This window comes from Physeter macrocephalus, chromosome 5 (genome assembly GCF_002837175.3).
Source record: "Physeter macrocephalus isolate SW-GA chromosome 5, ASM283717v5, whole genome shotgun sequence".
NCBI lineage: Eukaryota > Metazoa > Chordata > Mammalia > Artiodactyla > Physeteridae > Physeter > Physeter macrocephalus.
The window spans coordinates 60,616,160-60,636,468 of record NC_041218.1 but is presented as its reverse complement, the minus strand read 5'-3'; the positions used below and the strand labels follow the sequence as shown (position 1 = coordinate 60,636,468).

At 40.4% G+C, this 20,309-nt stretch overlaps 1 protein-coding gene across 14 annotated transcripts in view; it reads right to left on the bottom strand.

Moving 5' to 3' along the window:
* DYNC1I1 (dynein cytoplasmic 1 intermediate chain 1) overlaps positions 1–20,309 on the bottom strand; it is a 495,519-nt gene that overhangs the window by 352,475 nt on the left and 122,735 nt on the right. For 12 of the 14 annotated variants that reach the window (XR_008617419.1, XM_055085000.1, XM_055084998.1 and 9 more), the window contains 2 exons: positions 18,366–18,402; positions 6,840–7,784 (listed from right to left, as the gene is read on the bottom strand). The gene's annotated coding sequence lies outside the window, so the exon portion shown is untranslated. Of the gene's footprint in view, positions 1–6,839; positions 7,785–8,725; positions 8,911–18,365; positions 18,403–20,227 lie in introns of those variants that run through there. The other 2 variants (XM_055085002.1, XM_055085001.1) reach the window with 2 other exon arrangements.

The window sequence follows — 20,309 nt, the reverse complement described above, 5'->3', positions numbered from 1 at the left end:
AAAAAATGCTTGAAAATGTTCTCTAGTTAGGATGACATGTGCTCTACATCCTGTTCAAAATAAAAACCTGTGAGGAAACTAAAGCACTGCCCAATGTCATACACAGTTTTGTATGGGATATGTACCAGGTAGGATATATTTTATGTATTTTTCTATTATATGACTGAAGTTGGTCTGTTTGTGCCAAATCAAAACAATAATAGATGTCCCAAAAGAGGTGCATTATTAGTGTTTGAAGATTTATTAGAAATTAAAGAGTGACTTATGGGGAAGTCAATGATTCCAATGTCTAAAGCAACTCCTGCTTTTTGTCTTCTGGACACTTTTCATCAAGCGACATTGCTTATGTTTTTATATAGTAGGTGCAAAAACCCTGAAATAAATAAATACACACACAAAATTTGCCTTCAGTTTTGGAAGAATGAATTCAGAGGTGTCTGCTGCATAGCTTTAGATTTCTCTAAATGCTTTTTGAATAACTTCCAAGTACAACACCAATTCTACTATAATTACCTATATTTGTAATATAATTGTATTATAATCACCCATACTTCCACCTCCTTCACTTTTGCCACCATGTGTCTTTGCCCCTCCCCTTCCTCACATTTCCTTCCATCAGCTTTTCTTTTGCGGAGGATGCTAAGCCAAAATGCATATGTTTTTAACAATCAATCATTAAATACAACCATGAAAATATCTAAAAAATAGAAGTCTTTGGATCTTAAAAAAATCGTTTCAAGCACTTATATGTATGGAGGAAAATCCAATGATTATAAAACATAAATTATTTATGTCATTTTAAATTCACATTCCATCAGTGTCTAAATATAAATCTTTATTTTTTCCAGCTGTGAAATCAGTATCTACATTCTTCATTGTGTTCTACCTCGTTACATGTTATTTCAGATTTCTATTTCTAGGAATCAAATAACCTACCTTGCCAAAAGAAATTAAACCACAATTTTGGTAAATTACATCTCTAGATTATTTCCTAGAAACATATTTTCATAGTTCTTGTAATTGCTCCTTGGAAAGATTGATCCTAATAGCTCTCCCAACGCTTTAAAAAAGTCATCTGTGTTTTTAAAAATAAATAATTACATATGTATAATAATTACACTGTATCAATATACATTGATACTATGTGCCTTTATCCAGAAAGTCTGAACATTTTTTATGGTGCTTCATTATTTGTTATTTCTCATGTGCTAACTCTGAATATCATGACCATTTGAGAAGTAAAATCTAAATATTTTATGGATTTTAGAATACAAATTTTGTATATTACGTTTCTCACTCCCTTCATATGCTTACTTCATTATAGAGTTATACTTTAAGAGGGATTATAAAACACACCTTATAAAATACAATTTTCTACTATTAAAGGCATGTATAAATCAGAAATATTACACTGAAGTCAAGAACACAGGCTCTGGAGTCAGGCATACCTGGGTTAAAACTAGTGCCTATGATTCACTAGCTGTGTGATTCTGTGCAAATTGCTTAAACCCTTTAAGCCTCAACGTCTTCACCTGTAAAATGGGCATAGTGCCCATCTCTTAAGATTTTAATAACAACTGAATGAGATGATGCTTATAAAGAACTTGGTATAGTGATCAGCACCAAGTAAACACTAAATTAATGTTAGACATTGTTATTATTATGTGGATGCGCATAGAAAAAAGACTGAATGGTTACACAAAAAATGTTAACAGTGGCTATTTCAGATGAAAAGATTATGGACTTTTTTTCTTTGGAATTTATCCTTACTTTCTAAATACTCTATGATGAATATGCATTATGTGTTCCAACAAGCCTGTTAGATACCAGGGATAGGCCAGTAACAGCATTAAGTCACTTAAAAAAATAGAGGTTTATATTATAACCTTCTTCCTTTTGAAATTCCCTAAAAGCACTCGAAATCTTATCATCTGGCAGTGGGTATGATATACAATTTAGACATTAGAAACAATAATCTGTGGATACATGAAGTGCTAAAAAAGGAGTCAGGATAAGGATGGAGGGGGGATGGATAGAGACGATTGTGCCCTCTCACTTCCTGGATAAATACCTACTATCACACGCTTCTCTTCCTGCACACCACTTCTGGCACATGCCACTTAGGCGGTTATTGTGACACTCTGGTTCCATTGAGATGCAATGAGCCATGAAGGAATCCTTCCCAAGGGATCTTATAATGATATGCTACAGTCTTCTCTGGAACTGAAAATGTACACTGCCCTTGTCTATCCTCCAGGGAGGTGTCCCACATGGTAGGGATGACAGGATAGAGCCATGTGGCCAGTGGGTGCCCTTGTGACCTCCAGGTCCTTGCTCTCCTACATTTGCTAAGTACTCAGATTACATTCTTTGTAGAGGGTATGTTGGAGGAGGTCATTGAGAGGACATGACTGCCTGTTGACACAAGAGCTGAAGTGAGGGAATCAGGCAATGGTAGGTTCCTCACCCCATCCCTTGTCCTTGGAATGCATATTCTGCTCACTGTTCCCACAGTGGGAGCCATTTCAAGGACACAGCCTTGAGAGAGCAACGTATTGTTGAGGCCATCTGGACTGAATATGTGACTGAATCCAGCTAAGGGCTCTATATCAGCTTTTAAGATTTTACCTGGTAGATGTGGAGATCTACTCATCTTGTGGCCGCCAAGACAAATGCCATATGTAAGTTCCCTTGCTTATTAAAACTGCCACCTGCCAATCTGGAGTGGCCTCTGTCTTTAGTCTCTCCTTGCGCTCTGTGTTTGAGGACCAGTTTGGAAACAAAAGGATAACACAATTCACATTATTGGCCAGACTATTTCTAAAAATATGGCCTAACTGTAAAATATGTTTAGTTTATGGGAAGATAGTGAAAGAGATCATCTTCCACTTAATAAGTTTTTAGCATGAAAACCAATTAACACATTAGAAAGCCTTTAATGTTTTAATATTCTCCTATACGAACAAGATCTTAAGGTTCACTTGGAGCATTTCTTTGCCTCTTGGTTGTATCTACCATATTTTGAAAGATTTTCAAATTGATATTTTGAAGCAAACTCGTTATTGTTGTAAATATACATGTATGTGTATTCAAATATTGAATAACAGTCTGAGGTTGATAAAGGATGATTCATAAATATTTTTAAAAGTTAGCTGTATTTCCATTTGTCATTGAGCCTCGGGGTCATCTTTTTGCTTAGCTTTTCTTACTTTGCATGAAACTATTTAACAACAGTAATGAATAAATTTTTTCAGAGTATTTTGAAAATTAGACTTCAACTTTTAATCTTTTGTCACTGAAATTATATTTAACGGTCTCTTTTTAAAATATCTTTTCTTGTTAAGGTTTTCTTACCATATTGACTAAAAGTGATAGAAGATAAAATATCATAAGCTGCCTAAAGCTATAGTATGTCTTTCATTACTTTGACATTCTTAATATTATATCATCATTTTTAAGTCAAACTTTCCCCCTCACCAAAGGCTCAGGTTGATGGAGATAAATTGCTGAACTGTTCAAATAGTTTCATAACATTCTAACTTGTCAAATAGGAATAAGGTCATACAAGAGCATGCTAAATGGGATGATTAGCCATCGTTAATAAGAGTGAAAATCTTTCTATTTTTCTTTACAGTCAAGGAACTACAAATACAGATAAAAATGTGTATTTTGAGAAAACTCTTTTGAAACATTTCAGGTCAACAAATTAATAGGCATCCAAGTAATGTTCAACAAAGCCAACAAGTAATATATTTCATGTTTCATTTCTATAGTGGAGTGGAAAAAAAGAGAGACAGAAAATTTCCCAGAAAAGTTGGATATTTGACAGAAGTTCCAAAGAATCATAAATAAAGAAAAAAAAAGAAAAAAAATAGAGACAGGGAGTCAGTAAACTTTGAGATTAGCTCTTGTGTAAGATAAAGTACACGGTCACTTATTATTTCAAACACTTTTGTACATTGGATAGATGTTAATTGGCTTACTAACAGTTTTTAAATGTTCCCATCTCCTTTGGGAAGCTTATGGTTTGCTTTTATTTTCAAACATCAAGATTCATCATTAAACATTTTCCAATGGAATTCCAGGAATTTTACCCATGTGTGAAGAAATAACTTGGAGTTGACACATTCACGAAAATAAAAGTGTCCTATTCATGAATTTACTAGATACATAGCCTCAGTGGCCCTTTGAATTTCACAGTTCTTTAGGTTTCCTTTTTTTTTTTTTTCCTGTGTGAAATCCTACATAGACGTCTCATACCACAATGCCTAAGGTCAGAATCAGAACCAACATTTTGAGCCATTTTCTCCAAATCAGATATAGATTTTTGTTCTACAAATATTCTATTAGGCATCATTTATAGATGAACATTATTTAAGGCAGGAAAAAAATTGGGGAAATCAGTGTTTTAACCACTCTTCATAAATTGCCAGCTATTCTTTAAACATTTGGATATCCTGTAAATGAGTATGCTACTTGTGGCAGAAGAAGGGAGAAAGGGAGACCATTTTTATTGGTTGAAACATAATCATCAAAGCAATATCAGTGTATTTTATGCTTTATGGATATGATACATTCATAAACCTCAAGTGCTGGAGAAATGAGGCAGTTTTGAAAGATTAAAAAGGCAGTCAGGCTTGGCTTTAATAAATCACAATTTTGCTCCTCTTGTCACTATGTGCTGTTCTATTATGGCAACTGACATTCAATAAATATTTTCCAAGCACCTACTATGCGCTAGGCTCTTTCCCATGTGTTAGATTTCATCATCATCATTCCCAGACTCAGTGAGGTTAAGTAACTTGTTCAAGCTCTCACAGCATGTAAAGAGTAAAGCCAGGACCCTAAATCAGGATGTTTGATATAAAAACCCAAGTACTTCACTTGCAATATAGCCTCTGTGTATCTTACTTTGGGGTTTTATCAGGACTGCTATGACTGGATTTTGAACGCAGACTCCTTAAAATTAGAATTTGGGCCAGGGTGCCTAATCATATAAATATTCACTTGACCTTGGACAAGTTACTTATGTTCTATGTGCCTCAGTTTCTTCGTTTTTCAAATAAGGATATTAACAGTATCTACTTCACTGGACAGCCCTGAGAATTAAATGAGTTAGCATGTATGAAGCATTAGAAAAATGTCGCATACACAGTGAACTTTATTATTAAATCTTGTGAACTATTTATGATTTCGAATTATGTTCTTAGAATTGTGTTCTTATAGAGTTTCATGTCTACATGGATATTTGGTTTTTGTCTTGTCTTACTTGGTTTTAATTCTCTATTTCTGATGTTGGGAGATGGTGAATAAGACAAAACAGTAGGGCTTCCCTGGTGGCGCAGTGGTTGAGAATCCGCTTGCCGATGCAGGGGACACGGGTTCGTGCCCCATCCGGGAAGATCCCACATGCCGCAGAGCGGCTGGGCCCGTGAGCCATGGCCGCTGAGCCTGCGCGTCCGGAGCCTGTGCTCCGCAATGGGAGAGGCCACAACAGTGAGAGGCCCACATACCACAAAAAAAAAAAAAAAGACAAAACAGTAGCAGCTGTTGAGCTGTTAGTGTTAAAGGAAGAAAGCTGCACAAAAAGGCGATGGGAAAACATAATTACTTCAAGAGATACCAAAAGGAAGGGAAAAAAAAAGAATAATATCCCATGTTAGAAGGAGAGTTCCTAAAAACTACCCTAGAGTAACACACACACATGCATGCACGTCCTGATAATTGTCTCTATAGAAATCAAAACTTGGGGAGTTGGTGGTACAAATCAGCACATTAAATCCAAGACAATAAATATGAGGGGTCGGGTAAAATGAGCAGAATATGATAATACACTCGCATCCTCAGAGGCCTCCCCTGCACTCATTCCCAGCCATTTCCTCCCGGCCACCTGCTCCTGTCCCTGAGGCAGCCTGTTAGGGGCGGTGGCTAGCTGGGTCTCTGACCTCCCAGTACCACATCTATATGCCTCCTGCAGTCACCCTCCCTCGCCCGTCTAACTCCACCACTTGCTGCACACTGGCCCTTTGACGGTTTTAATCAGGCACCGATGCTGAAGTTTGTTATTCTTACCAATGGTGGTGGTCAAAATCATGGGACGTACTCTGAATCCTAAACATGGTCAGCTTTGCAAACAATGTTTATGGACTCTTTCGTAGCACTGAGTGTTAAGGAAGAAAAACATACCAATCCTATCTGCAAATTGCATGAGACTGGTTATGAATGATTAATCATTGCAAAGACAATGGAGAACGTGCTCAGACTCTCTAGAGGCAATGGAAATTAACCATTAAAAATGGCCTCTTAGGGCTTCCCTGGTGGCGCAGTGGTTGAGAGTCCGCCTGCCGATGCAGGGGACACGGGTTCGTGCCCCGGTCCGGGAAGATCCCACATGCCGCGGAGCGGCTGGGCCCGTGAGCCATGGCCGCTGAGCCTGTGCTCCGCAACGGGAGAGGCCACGACAGTGAGAGGCCCGTGTACCGAAAAAAAAAAAAAAAAAAGTTTCCTTCTCTTCCTCTGCGTTAGGTCCGACTCAAGGTTTAGAAATAGGTGAGGGAAGAGGGTGCAGAGTGACCTCCAGAGGCATACCCAGCTTATCCTAGGTCAGATTAGGTCTCGCTAGATTTCTTTCTACCCCTTATAGGGAGCTGTCCTTTGTCCTCTGCTTCAGAATCTGAACCACCAACCCATCTCCAACAGTGCCCCACCTTTTCCTTTGTGCTTTTCTGCATCACACTGATTAGGTCCAACAAGTCTAAATTTTAGCAGCTTGAAATTTAGATCCATGGAAGAGGCCTGGCCTCCTCTCCTTGCTGGGGTGATAGTTATACCATCCTTACCCAAGGTTGAGCGTTCACGGTCCCCACATCACTCTCATCTTGCTCCTTGATACCATTCCTCTTCTAACTTCTCCTCACAGAGTTGAGAGGGGCTCCTCTTTGGCCTCACCGAGAGTGTACTAATTCTGTTATGGATGTTGGTGTCAGTGTCCTGAAGCCAGGTATTTTTCCTCTCTATCAGCTCCCGCAGGGATAAGAAGCTTCTACATAACAGACTGCACTTGAACCTTTACTTGTTAACATGGATTCTAATTAGTTTACTATTAGGTCTCTCTCCTAGCAGTCAGGTATGCCTACCTGAAATCTTGGCACTTTTCCTGGATGACCAGGTATTTGATTTTCAGTGTTATATAGTCCTATAGCAACAGGCAACCTCTTAGCCTCTTGGAGTTTTCTCTTAATTTAGTTATATACGAGAGTGAAATTATTATTTTGTTCCCTTGTCATAAACAGAGTTTAAAGGAAAGCTGGTGCAACTTTAAGAAATTGAAAAGGAAACTAGAGAAATAGCTTCTTAGTAGCATTGTTTTCATGAACTAGGAAATATATTTATGAGTTTGTCTTTTTTTTTTCTGGATGAAGAGTTACTATAGTTTTTTGGACTTTGAGACTCTTTGGATGATGAAGGGTAAGCTTAGATTTTTTGATAATCCATAAAATGGAAGACAGTCTAACATATTTCAGTCCTTTAAAATGTACTGAGATTTGTTTTATGGCCCAGCAGATGTACTTTCTTTGTAAATTCTACCTGCACTTGAAAATATTGCATCTTTTGCTATCATTGGTTGGTGTGTAGTATAAATTGCTCATTAGGATGAGTTGGTTGCTAGTATGGTCCATGCCTTCTAAATATTTTTTCTTGATGTAAGGGTAAGAGTGATGACTTCCAAGCTCTTGACACGTCACAGCTAAAACCAGAAGTCTCAAGAAGTGAAGATTAAACACCTGTAAAATAAACCCAAAGAAGCACAAGGAAAGAAATAATAAAAATAAGGTAGAGGGCTTCCCTGGTGGTGCAGTGGTTGAGAATCTGCCTGCTAATGCAGGGGACACGGGTTTGAGCCCTGGTCTGGGAAGACCCCACATGCCGCGGAGCAACTGGGCCCGTGAGCCACAACTACTGAGCCTGCGCGTCTGGAGCCTGTGCTCTGCAACAAGAGAGGCCACGATAGTGAGAGGCCCGTGCACCTCGATGAAGAGTGGCCCCCGCTTGCCACAACTAGAGAAAGCCCTCGCATAGAAACGAAGACCCAATACAGCCAAAAATAAATAAATAAATTTTTTAAAAAAATAAATAAGGTAGAAAATAATGAAGTAGGTAACAAGCCTCTGATATCAAAAATCACCAGGGCTTCCCTGGTGGCGCAGTGGTTGAGAATCTGCCTGCTAACGCAGGGGACACGGGTTCGAGCCCTGGTCTGGGAAGATCCCACATGCCACAGAGCAACTAGGCCCATGAGCCATAACTACTGAGCCTGCGCATCTGGAGCCTGTGCTCCGCAACAAGAGAGGCCACGATAGTGAGAGGCCCGGCACCGCGATGAAGAGTGGCCCCCACTTGCCACAACTAGAGAAAGCCGTCGCACAGAAACGAAGACCCAACACAGCCAAAAGTAAATAAATAAATAAATAAAAATAAAAAGTAACTGTACCATTAAAAAAAAAATCACCAAAAGTTTGTTGAAAATTGATAAACACATAACAATATTAATCAAGAAGAATGCATAAATATAAGAATATCAGGACTGAAAAGGATGAATCTCACTAGAGATTTTAAGGCATTAACAGTAAATAAGATGTCAAGATATTATAAAGAATTTTATGCAAATAAATATGAGAATATAGATGTTATAGATTTCTAGAAAATACCACTTATCAAAACTTACAGAGGGGGCTTCCCTGGTGGCGCAGTGGTTGAGAGTCCGCCTGCTGATGCAGGGGAGACGGTTCCTGCCCCGGTCCGGGAGGATCCCACATGCCGCGGAGCGGCTGGGCCCGTGAGCCATGGCCGCTGAGCCTGAGCGTCCGGAGCCTGTGCTCCGCAACGGGAGGGGCCACAACAGTGAGAGGCCCGCGTACTGAAAAAAAAAAAAAAAAACTTACAGAGGAAAGAGATACCTAAATTGATCTATAATAGTCAAATATTCACAATTTCTGCAACAAGAGAGGCCACGATAGTGAGAGGCCCGTGCACCTCGATGAAGAGTGGCCCCCGCTTGCCACAACTAGAGAAAGCCCTCGCATAGAAACGAAGACCCAATACAGCCAAAAATAAATAAATAAATTTTTTTAAAAAATAAATAAGGTAGAAAATAATGAAGTAGGTAACAAGCCTCTGATATCAAAAATCACCAGGGCTTCCCTGGTGGCGCAGTGGTTGAGAATCTGCCTGCTAACGCAGGGGACACGGGTTCGAGCCCTGGTCTGGGAAGATCCCACATGCCACAGAGCAACTAGGCCCATGAGCCATAACTACTGAGCCTGCGCATCTGGAGCCTGTGCTCCGCAACAAGAGAGGCCACGATAGTGAGAGGCCCGGCACCGCGATGAAGAGTGGCCCCCACTTGCCACAACTAGAGAAAGCCGTCGCACAGAAACGAAGACCCAACACAGCCAAAAGTAAATAAATAAATAAATAAAAATAAAAAGTAACTGTACCATTAAAAAAAAATCACCAAAAGTTTGTTGAAAATTGATAAACACATAACAATATTAATCAAGAAGAATGCATAAATATAAGAATATCAGGACTGAAAAGGATGAATCTCACTAGAGATTTTAAGGCATTAACAGTAAATAAGATGTCAAGATATTATAAAGAATTTTATGCAAATAAATATGAGAATATAGATGTTATAGATTTCTAGAAAATACCACTTATCAAAACTTACAGAGGGGGCTTCCCTGGTGGCGCAGTGGTTGAGAGTCCGCCTGCTGATGCAGGGGAGACGGTTCCTGCCCCGGTCCGGGAGGATCCCACATGCCGCGGAGCGGCTGGGCCCGTGAGCCGTGGCCGCTGAGCCTGAGCGTCCGGAGCCTGTGCTCCGCAACGGGAGGGGCCACAACAGTGAGAGGCCCGCGTACTGAAAAAAAAAAAAAAAAACTTACAGAGGAAAGAGATACCTAAATTGATCTATAATAGTCAAATATTCACAATTTCTATGATGTAGACTGATGATAAAGAAACTAAATTATTAATAAAAATCCTTCCCAAAAAGAAAACTCCAGGCTCTGATAGATAGGAAAAGAAGTTCTATTTTTTGAAAAGTAAGTAATAAATAACTCCAATACTTCACAAACTTTTCCAGTGAAGTGCAATTATGAGAGGAAGAATGCATGTGGGATACTGGGCAGTCAGTGGTGTGGCGGGAATAGGTATTTGCCAGTGATCTTTGCGCAGCAAATAAATCCCATTCATATTGTTTAAAACAAAAAGAACTCACAGCACATGAGTGTTTGTAAGAGACAGAAACTTTATCCCACCATGAAAACTAAAAAATACCAGATGTTTCCTTCCTTACCTGGCATTTTGAGTGTGGAGGAAGAAACAGGAAGACATAGAAAGTTAGAGATAATCCACAGTGGTGGAGTCAGTAAGGGCTGTCACTGCAGTGCGACCCTGGGGTACAACCTTGGATATGCTGTCTGCTTTCCAGTCTTGCTGGAATCCTGCTCATGATCTGAGCCAAGGTCTTTAACTTTCCTGTCAAATCTGTGAGTTACATAACAGAATTGTAATGTATATATTCCTTTTTTCTTCAGTTTAGCCAGAGTTCAGAGGTGCAATCACCATGCATTTCCTAAGTACCCTGAGGTGATACTACTGAGAAAGTACCAGTTCTTTCCACAGCCCATTCACAAAGCATTCCAATACCTTCTAAAAACCCTCATTAGTGTTAATTTCTGCCATTCCCAGAGTAGGGTTCTGTCCTTTAGAGAAGATTTACGTTTCCCCACTTGAAGACTCCACTACTTTATGTCACCTTGAATCTTTCTGCTGGGCTCTTGGCCAGACTTCCCCTCTCATTTGGGATGACTGTCAAAGTTTTAGGTTACTGAATTCATGGCTGCTGATAGATAGTACAATCTTCAGGATGCAAGTCTCTCCCATCCCAAATGGCAATAGAGAGAGTATCAGAGATTTGAGCCCAGCAGTGGAATGGAGGATCTACATTTCGGTTTTTCAACTTTGACCAATCGTAAGACCAAAAAGTTCAGTTTCTTGAGCTGCTATCCATTGCTGTCTATTCATGCCCAATTTAGCACTCATAAGGACATTCACAGTGGTTTGATATACATCTATACTATAAAAGGTATCACAATTCATATAAATCTTAAAAGTTGACTACCGTATACTTCTTCACATCTAAGAATTTTAATTTATGAGGAGGTAGCAGATATAACTGTCTGGCTGGATCAACTTAGCTAATTCTTTGGTTTTCTCTATTTGAGGGTACTGCTGTTGTAAGACCACTTCAAGACTTCTAAATTGTTATTGATGTGAAATATTGTTAGGGTTGAGAAAATTCAATATGTAACACAAATGCTCAGAATGGCTGCTCTCAGACCTCTTCCCACCTCTCTTGCTGAAGGATCCAGAGGCTCTCAATATTCTGAACTCAGAAATCTTCCCTGGCTCTGGGCTCATCCCCAGTTGAGAAACAGTGGGTTCCTCATATGTCACAAAGTTGCAGCAGCAACTTTATCAAGATCAGTTCCAACCCTTATCAAGATCAGTTCCAACCCTGCTCCTCCAAAGTCCTTCTGAGGACATCAGAAGTTTCACATAGTTTCTATCCCCTTCTTCTGATGAAAGGTTGCTGGGCCTTGGAAATACCTGAGTCACTCTCCAGACTGGAAAATTCTACCAGACATGATTTCTCTCTTCTCATTATTCTCTGAATTCATGAGTATCTGACAATAAACTTGTATAAAACCAAAGATCCCAGCCAGCCAGTCTGTTAAATAGAGTACAGTTTATTGGTTAAGCTTTTGTTCAGTTCACGATATCTACCAAATCCTAATTTCTCCAGAGTTCATGCAAACCACGATGATTAACTCTATCTAAAGATTTCAAGACGTGATTTTTCTATCTTTAATTAAGAATTTAAAGATACAATATCTTAAATCATTTATCTCAGGATAATTTTTCTAAAACGAATTTCCTATTGTGTTGCCCTGTTTTAAATTCCTATACTGTACATTGTCTCTTAGAGTGCAGGTTTAACTTTAATAATTTCCTGTATTCTTTGGGCCCCACGAATTACCAAGGACAAAAACATCTAAACTAATGTCTGAAGGTCCTTTACAGATTCCCCGCCTCTATGCACCTTCTATTTGACTATGAGCACTAGTACACAGAACAGGTTCTGAGATTATGCTAACAACCAAAATAGGCTAACACCGAATAACATGTGTCTCAGCCTGGCTTTGCTAGAAAGCAGAGCCTGAGAAAAAGGCTTATGTGCCAATACCTTATTGGAGAGTATGCCCCAGGGGGCAAGAATGAAGAGACAATGGTAATAAAGCAGGAAGAACCAGAAAAAGAGATGCATCATTGAGTTGGCTCTCCCCTATGTGTGACTGGTTGCGCAATCCTGTGGGATCACCTAAAATATTAAATGTTAAATTTATTTTAATCTGATTCAATTTAAAAGTTAAATGTTAAATTACTAGAGAATTTATCCTCTAGCCACAATGATATTAAATTAAAAATCAAAACAAAAACTGGGAACAACTCAGATATCCATCAATGGGTGAATGGTACACCCATGCATTGAACTACTACTTAGCAATGAAAAGAAAGAAACCAGGGACTTCCCTGGTGGCGCAGTGGTTAAAGAATCTGCCTGCCAATGCAGGGGTCACAGGTTTGATCTCCGGGAAGATCCCACATGCCGCGGAGCAACTAAGCCTGTGCACCACAACTACTGAGCCCGCCCTCTAGAGTCTGCAAGCCACAACTACTGAGCCTGCGTGACACAACTACTGAAGCCCGCGTGCCTAGAGCCCATGCTCTGCAACAAGAAAAGCCACAGCAATGAGAAGCCCGTGCACCGCAACGAAGAGTAGCACCCACTCACAGCAACTAGATAAAGCCCGCGTGCAGCAATGAAGGCCCCATGCAGCCCAAAATAAATAAATTAATTAAATTTTAATAAAACAAACCATTGACACACAATGACTTGGATAAATCACTAGATAATTATGCTAAGTGAAAAAACAATTCCAAATTTTATAGACTGTATGATTCCATTGATATAACATTCTTGAAATGACAAAATTGTAGAAATGGAGAACAGATTAGTGGTTGTCAGGAGATAAGGAGTCTGTGGGTGAGAGAGGGAAGTGGGTATGGCTGTAAGAGGGCAACATGAGGTATCCTTGTGGTAATGGAAATGTTCTGAGATTTGACTGTGACAATGTCAATATTTTGGCTCTTTTATAAGATATTACTATTGAGGGATAAAGTGTACACTGGATTTCTCTGTGTTTCTTACAACTTCATATGAATCTACACTGATCTCAAAATAAAAAACTCAATTTAAAGACATGAAAAAAAAAAGCTCTCTCCACAGTTCATATGATTATCATTATTCCACTACCATTCAAGTGCTAAAACCAAAGTATAATCCCCCAAATCTTACTTTCCACCTGTAACTAACTCCATTAAATCACAGATGAGAACCTTAGTAATTAAAATGCCACTGGCTGCCAGAGGTTATCACCATGCCACATGGTGGCATACTGGTTCCCCAATATACAGAGTCTGAGACAAAGCTTAAATGCCAATACTTATTGGGGAGTGAGATCCAGGAAGCAAAGGTAAGAGATAGCGAGAGCAAAGTAGGTAAAGTTAGAGAGCTAACACAAAGATGGATTATCAAGTTGGCCACCACAATGTGTGACTGGTTACATGGCAGTCAGAATTCTAAAGATGTTCCTCTAAACACCCACCCTCTGATTATTCAGCCAAACGCTAATCTAGGTACCACTGTGAAAGGACTTTGCAGATGTAATTAAGACCAATCAGTTGCTTTTAAAATAGGGAGATTGTTTTGGATTATCCAGGTAGGCCCAATCTAATCACACATGCCCTAGGAGCACTTTCCCTAGCTGGAGATGGACAGGAAGAGGTTAAAGAGGTGGTGAAAGGTCAAATCAGGGAGATTCCAAGTGTGAGAAGGGTTCAACATGCTGTTACTGTTTCTGAGATGTAGGGGCCCCTATGCAAAGACTGGAGAGAGGCCATAGGAGGTAAGAGAATCCTTCAGCTGACAGACAGCAAGGAAATGGGAACCTCAGTCCTGCAACCACAAGGAACTGGATTCGTCCAGCAACTTGGATGAGTTTACATTCAGATTCTCTCCAGAACATACAGAAAGGAGTCTAAACTAGCCGATACCTTGATTTTGGTCTTGTGGAGCCCAGAAAAGAGAAACCCACCAAGCCAAACTGGACTTGTGACCTACAGAACTCTCAAGACAAAAAATTTGTGTTGTTTTAAGTCATTCAGTTTGTGGCAATTTGTTTCAACAGCAATAGAAAATGAATATAGTTTGCTGCCTAAAACGCAACTCAGGACTATCTGCCTAGGAAAGGAAACAAACACTTATCCACTGACTCCCATCTCATAATAGTGAAGGTCACTTTTTTGAGTTATACATGCATGAAGGTCCAGCAGTTTCCCACCACCTTCCTGCAGCACAGCATCAATAAAAAGCCCTTGAACAGGAAATGGTTAAGTGTGAGGGGCAGGCCTGAGGCAAGGTGCTGCCAGGCTGCACATGTAAGAAGTGGCCAGTATCAAAGTGGTTCTCATGCTCACTCCATAAAAATGAAGACCAAAGAGGAGAAAGAGGAAGTTTTCTTTCTTTTTTTTTTTTTTTTTTTTTCGGTACGCGGGCCTCTCACTGTCGTGGCCCCTCCCGTTGCGGAGCACAGGCTCCGGACGCGCAGGCACAGCGGCCATGGCTCACGGGCCCAGCTGCTCCGCGGCATGTGGGATCCTCCCGGACCGGGGCACGAACCCGTGTCCCCTGCATCGGCAGGCGGACTCTCAACCACTGCGCCACCAGGGAAGCCCTTAGGACCAGCTTTCTTTTTCTGGGTCCCAAGTTTATAATTTATCCAGCTGTGATTCTAATTTACCCAAAAGCACTATATATGCTAGCAGCAGTCCCTCTTAGGTGGCATAAGGCAGGTTGGTGGGGTCAAGAAGGCAAAGGTTCAAGGTGCTTGAAGGGTCATTGTTACGGACTGAATGTGTCACTCCAAAATTCATATGTTGAAATCTTAACCCTCAACATGATGGTATTAGGAGGTGGGGTCTTTGGCAAGTGACTAGGTTATGAGGGTGGAGTCTTCATGAGTGGAAGTAGTACCCTTCAAAAGAGACCTCAGGAAGCTCTCTCACTCCTTCTACCACGAGAGGACATGGCAAGAAGAAGGCTGTCTGTGAACAAGGAAGCCAGCTCTCACCAGACACCGAATTTGTCAGCGCCGTGTTTTTGACTTTTTAGCCTCTAGAACTGTGAGAAATAAATCTTTACTGTTTAAACCACCGGTCTATGGTATTTTTGTTTTAGTAGCCGGAACAGACTATGACAGTCATCAAAATAGATACCAGAGTAATTAAGGTAGGTAGTGGGACATGGATGAAGAGAAACCTGAGCCAAATAACAACACCATTTAGGCCCTAGCATGGAGTAGAAGATAGGGATGTTGTGAAGGTGGTGTCCTTATTGAGATTGGCTGCTGGTGCCTGGCATGCATTTTACACCAGCATCCATATCCTTTTTGAAGCACTGTGAGGTCAGGCAGACTTCCCTGGGCCCTCTGATGCATTTTGTTTCTTGTTCTTCTACTTTGAATCCCAAAAGAAAGGTTCTTACTTGCGCCTCTTCTTTGACACAAATGCGCACATCTATGTCCATACAATGGGCTAGGTCCTGAGACCTGGAAATCCCCAGCCTACAGGAACATCATCTTTGGAAGGTAGATTGTCCTCTCCTGTGTGGTGGTGGGAGATACTTCATTGCTTCCCCTTTCCAGCCTTTCCCTCATTTGTAGACTCAATGTGCTCCAACCCCCAAGTATTATGAACCTCCTTTTTCTTCTATTTACTATCCTAGATCCATCATTTACTGGCTGGGAAATCATGGGCCAATCATCTGACCTTTCCTTGCTTCTGTTTCTTCATTTATAAAATGATGATAATAAAAACATAATTTATAGGGCTGTGGTTTGGCTTAAATGGGTTAATATAAGTAAAGTGTTGAGAACAGTGCCAGACCTAGAGTGTCTGCTATAATGACAACAAAAACAACAACAATAATAATAACAACAATATTGCTATTATTAGACGGCAAAAGATCAACTCAACCTAAAATATAGAGAATTTATTAAATAAATTATAATAGAGCCATAAAATGGAATATCATGTAGTTTTAAAAAATGAACAAGATTTATAACACATATTAATCTGGAGAAGTTACAGAAAAGCTTGTATAATACTGTGTACAACAATATGGCAAAGTAATATATACTTACAGTTGCTTATATATGTGTAAAATTGCTTGGGGAAGATACACAAGAAGCTAATAATAGTTTTTCTATTTGGGTCATAAAACCTTGGCAGATGGGTGACAGTGGTAGAAGAGAGAGTTTTCAGTGTACATTTTTATACTTTTCAATTTAACAACCATGTAAATGTATTATCTAGTCAAAAATACAAGCAATGCCTTAAGAATGAAAGTATAAAAGAGAGAACTCAACTAATTCATTGGAGCTGGGGAACTCTAACCTATGTGTGAGAGTCGTGATCCTGAAATCTAGGCTGCATAAAGGGCATGATCAGTCTTTTTTCTTCAAGAATTTCTGATCAGTTGCACTACTGAGAGATGAATTCTGAGAGCTCAAAAGACCTATCTGGTGGCAAGGGTGACGCCTGCAGGACAGACTGAGAATTTGTCGAATTATTTATCTTTGCTGAGCAGAACATTACACCGGGGGCATGGCTTAAGGCGGCTGATCATGGATTTCTCATCGGAATTGCTAGACAAAGAAGTTTGCATAAGTACCAATGGAAATACTGCAAACAAAAGCATTTTTATACAGGGAATCTAGGAAAGTCACTTCCCACTCACTAGCTGTGTCTTTCAGCAAAGCCATTTAACAGCCTCAGAGACATGGTTCCTTCAGCTGTAAAATATGGAGAATGAGGCCCATTTTTAAGAGTTGTATGGATTTGAAATAGGTATGTAAAGTTCATTGTTCAGCTCCTGGCACATTCTAAGTGTTCAGTAACTAGTATCTACTGGTATTGTTAATAGCCACTGTCCACTGGACTGATTCCTTCAGCCAAATACCCAGCTTGCTCCAAATCAGCCCCTTCGCTACCTTCCAAATGAATCCAGTCACACTAAACACAAGAGTTTTGAGGTTATACTGCAGAGCCACAAACCAGATCACCTGGGCAGTGATAAGGATCCCATCCAGGGCCTTTCTCCCTTGTAGCACTTGGCCTCTGGGACTCCTGTGTTCTTGCTCCAAGATTTCCCCTGACACCGCAACTCCCAGTCTTTGCCTCCTTCTCTCCCTTCTTACTTATGCAGATCAATGTATCTCTCCTACTTTACACTTCTGTCAAATAAAAAGCAAATTTGGACTTCAGGAAGCAGAAACTTTATTCAAAAAGACTACTGCAACAGTGAGAGGGAGACTTTGCAATAGGGAGAACAGAGCTCCTGACCCTAAGATCTATAAGCATCTCAGTGGTCAGGGAGAAAGATGTGTTTGTTTTATGGGGAGGCATAAACAAGGCCAGAAAGGACAGGAACTAAGGGAGTAGATGAGCTGGTGGCATGATCAGACAGTTAAGCAGGTGATGTCGTTAAGGAGGAATTATTCCACATTCCAGTGCATAACCCCTGGGGCCGAATTTCAGGGCTCTGGGGAAGGACAGAAGCCTAACTAAAGTTCGGTTGAGGTAAGTTAGTGGGCATTTTGTTCAAATTGTTCAGTGGGGACAAACAGTTCAGCAAATCTTTTATGACAGAGAATGGGAATTTCGAGGGTTTGTGTCTGGCTTTGTCCTAAGTAAACAAGGTGGTGGTGGGGGGTCATCTTATTTAAGTCATATGGGGAAGGGTGTTCTTTTGCAGTAAGCCTTTTCCCAGAACACGAGAGGATGAGAGGATTTCTTTTTTTTTTTTTTGGTGGTATGCGGGCCTCCCTCTGCTGCGGCCTCTCCCGTTGCGGAGCACAGCAGGCTCAGCGGCCATGGCTCACGGGCCCAGCCGCTCCGCGGCATGTGGGATCCTCCCAGACCGGGGCGCGAACCCGGTTCCCCTGCATCGGCAGGCGGACGCGCAACCACTGCGCCACCAGGGAAGCCCGAGAGGATTTCTTAATCTGCAGTTTTCCGGGAGCATATAGGGATCAGGTAAAGTGCAAGGTTATCATTTCCAAACGAGCAAGTCACATCTCACCTCCACTGCTGGCAATTTGGGGTAATTTACTCACCATTCTCTGTCTCTGTTTCTTCACCCATCTGTATTTTCTAGGAGAAAAGTAAACTATTAAATATCTATATCTGTACCTCCCTCTCTCTCTCTCTGACAGAAGAGAAATTTATCTATAAATCATAGAAAGTCACATACATCATACACATTACCCTGAATACCTCACGATGCCTTTCCTAAGAAGAATCCATATAACCACAATAACACTAGTCCACCTAAAAATTCACATCAATTTTATAATATCTTCTAGTACCCAGTCCACATTCTCATTTTCCTAATTGTCTTCCAATTACTTTTATTACTCCCCCACCCAGACCTCTTGAAACAATATCCAACCTAGGTTCACAGGTAACATTGGATTTAATGTCATTTTAATTTCCTTGAACTTTGCTACTCAAAGCAGTGATCCATGAGTCAGTATTATCAACATCACCTGGAAAGGAGTTTGAAATGCAATCAGGCCCTGCCCAGACCTAATCAGAAGCAGCTTTTGAACCAGATCCCCAGGTGATTCGAATGTGCCTTAAGAATTGAGAAGCACTGCTCTCGAACAGTGTTTCCACTTTCCCCCCATGATATTGAATTTTTGAAAAGTCTAGATCAGTTGTTTGTTTTTTTCACTACCACTTTTATAGTCATTTATCTGAATATAAATCCACTTACATCCATTCTAGAAGGTTTGGAAAGGGGTGGTTTGGTTTTGTTTTCTACTTCGCACTTTTCTGTGTCTGAGTGTGCTTTAGTATCTTAAAAGCATCTTTTTCCTTTTCTCTCCTTCTTTCTTTGGATCATGTAAGCAATAAATGAATGAATTTTATCATAAAACTTTACATGATTTAGACATCTACAAAGAAAAGTCTACATCCTCCTTTATGTTTCCTATCAGTTTTATTCCCCTCCTCAGATGTAGCTACTATCAACTGATTTATATTTATCTGTATCATTCAGCGAGCAGAGCCATAATGCACATTTTGGAAAGAAGACATTTATTGCAGGAATCAGACCTTACAAAAATGCTGGAAGTGAGGAAGTGAAAGTCTGGAAGGGGAGTCAGAGATCAGGTGCCTGGAGCAGGGATGAGGAAGCCAAGCCCTGGAGCTTGTAGGGAAAAAGCTGTGAAGCCAGCCAGGCATGTCCAACCAGCAGTGTGGGCTCAGGAGGGGACTATGGGAGGCTATTCCCTCTGTGTAACTCCTTCCCTGTGGATCCATAGCCAAGCATCTTCTGAACAGCTCAGAGCTGCTATTAGACATCAGGGCCAGAAATCAGAAAGACCAGATGGACAAGGAGCTTTGACCCACCCTCTTTAAATAAGTATATATGCATACTCATTCTTTGTAGAAATGGAATCACATGGCACATATTGTTTGCCACTTTCACTTGTCACTTCAGTCTTTCGAGGTCTTGTCAGTACATACTGCACAGTACACCAAACCACTTCTTTTTAGTTTTTGCATCCCTTTGAGGCGGTTTTTTTTAAACCACTGGTGGCATCCCTTAGTGGTTCATGGAATTAACTAGTGTGTCAAAGCACCATTAAAAAGTATGGGATAGAACAGAAAATATAAAAGTGCATCTCCCTCTGTAAAGATAACTACTGCTTTGTGAAACATTCGTTTCAGTTAAATACATGTGTGTGCTGTGGGCACAGCCTGAAATATATAGCCTTCTGTGGGTAACAGTGGTTAAAAAAAACATTGCCTTCGGATTTTGCTTTTCTTTCTTTTTTTCCTCTTCCACCACCTCTCCATTTTTTTTGTTTGATTATTTATTTTGACTAATAACCTTAGTTTGGAAAAAATAGGGTGATATCTGGGGCTAAGGGTTTTTTAAATAGAGGGAGTGAGACAGAATTAAATTCACCTTAAAAAAAAATCATGCGGGCTTCCCTGGTGGCGCAGTGGTTGAGAGTCCGCCTGCCGATGCAGGGGACACGGGTTCGTGC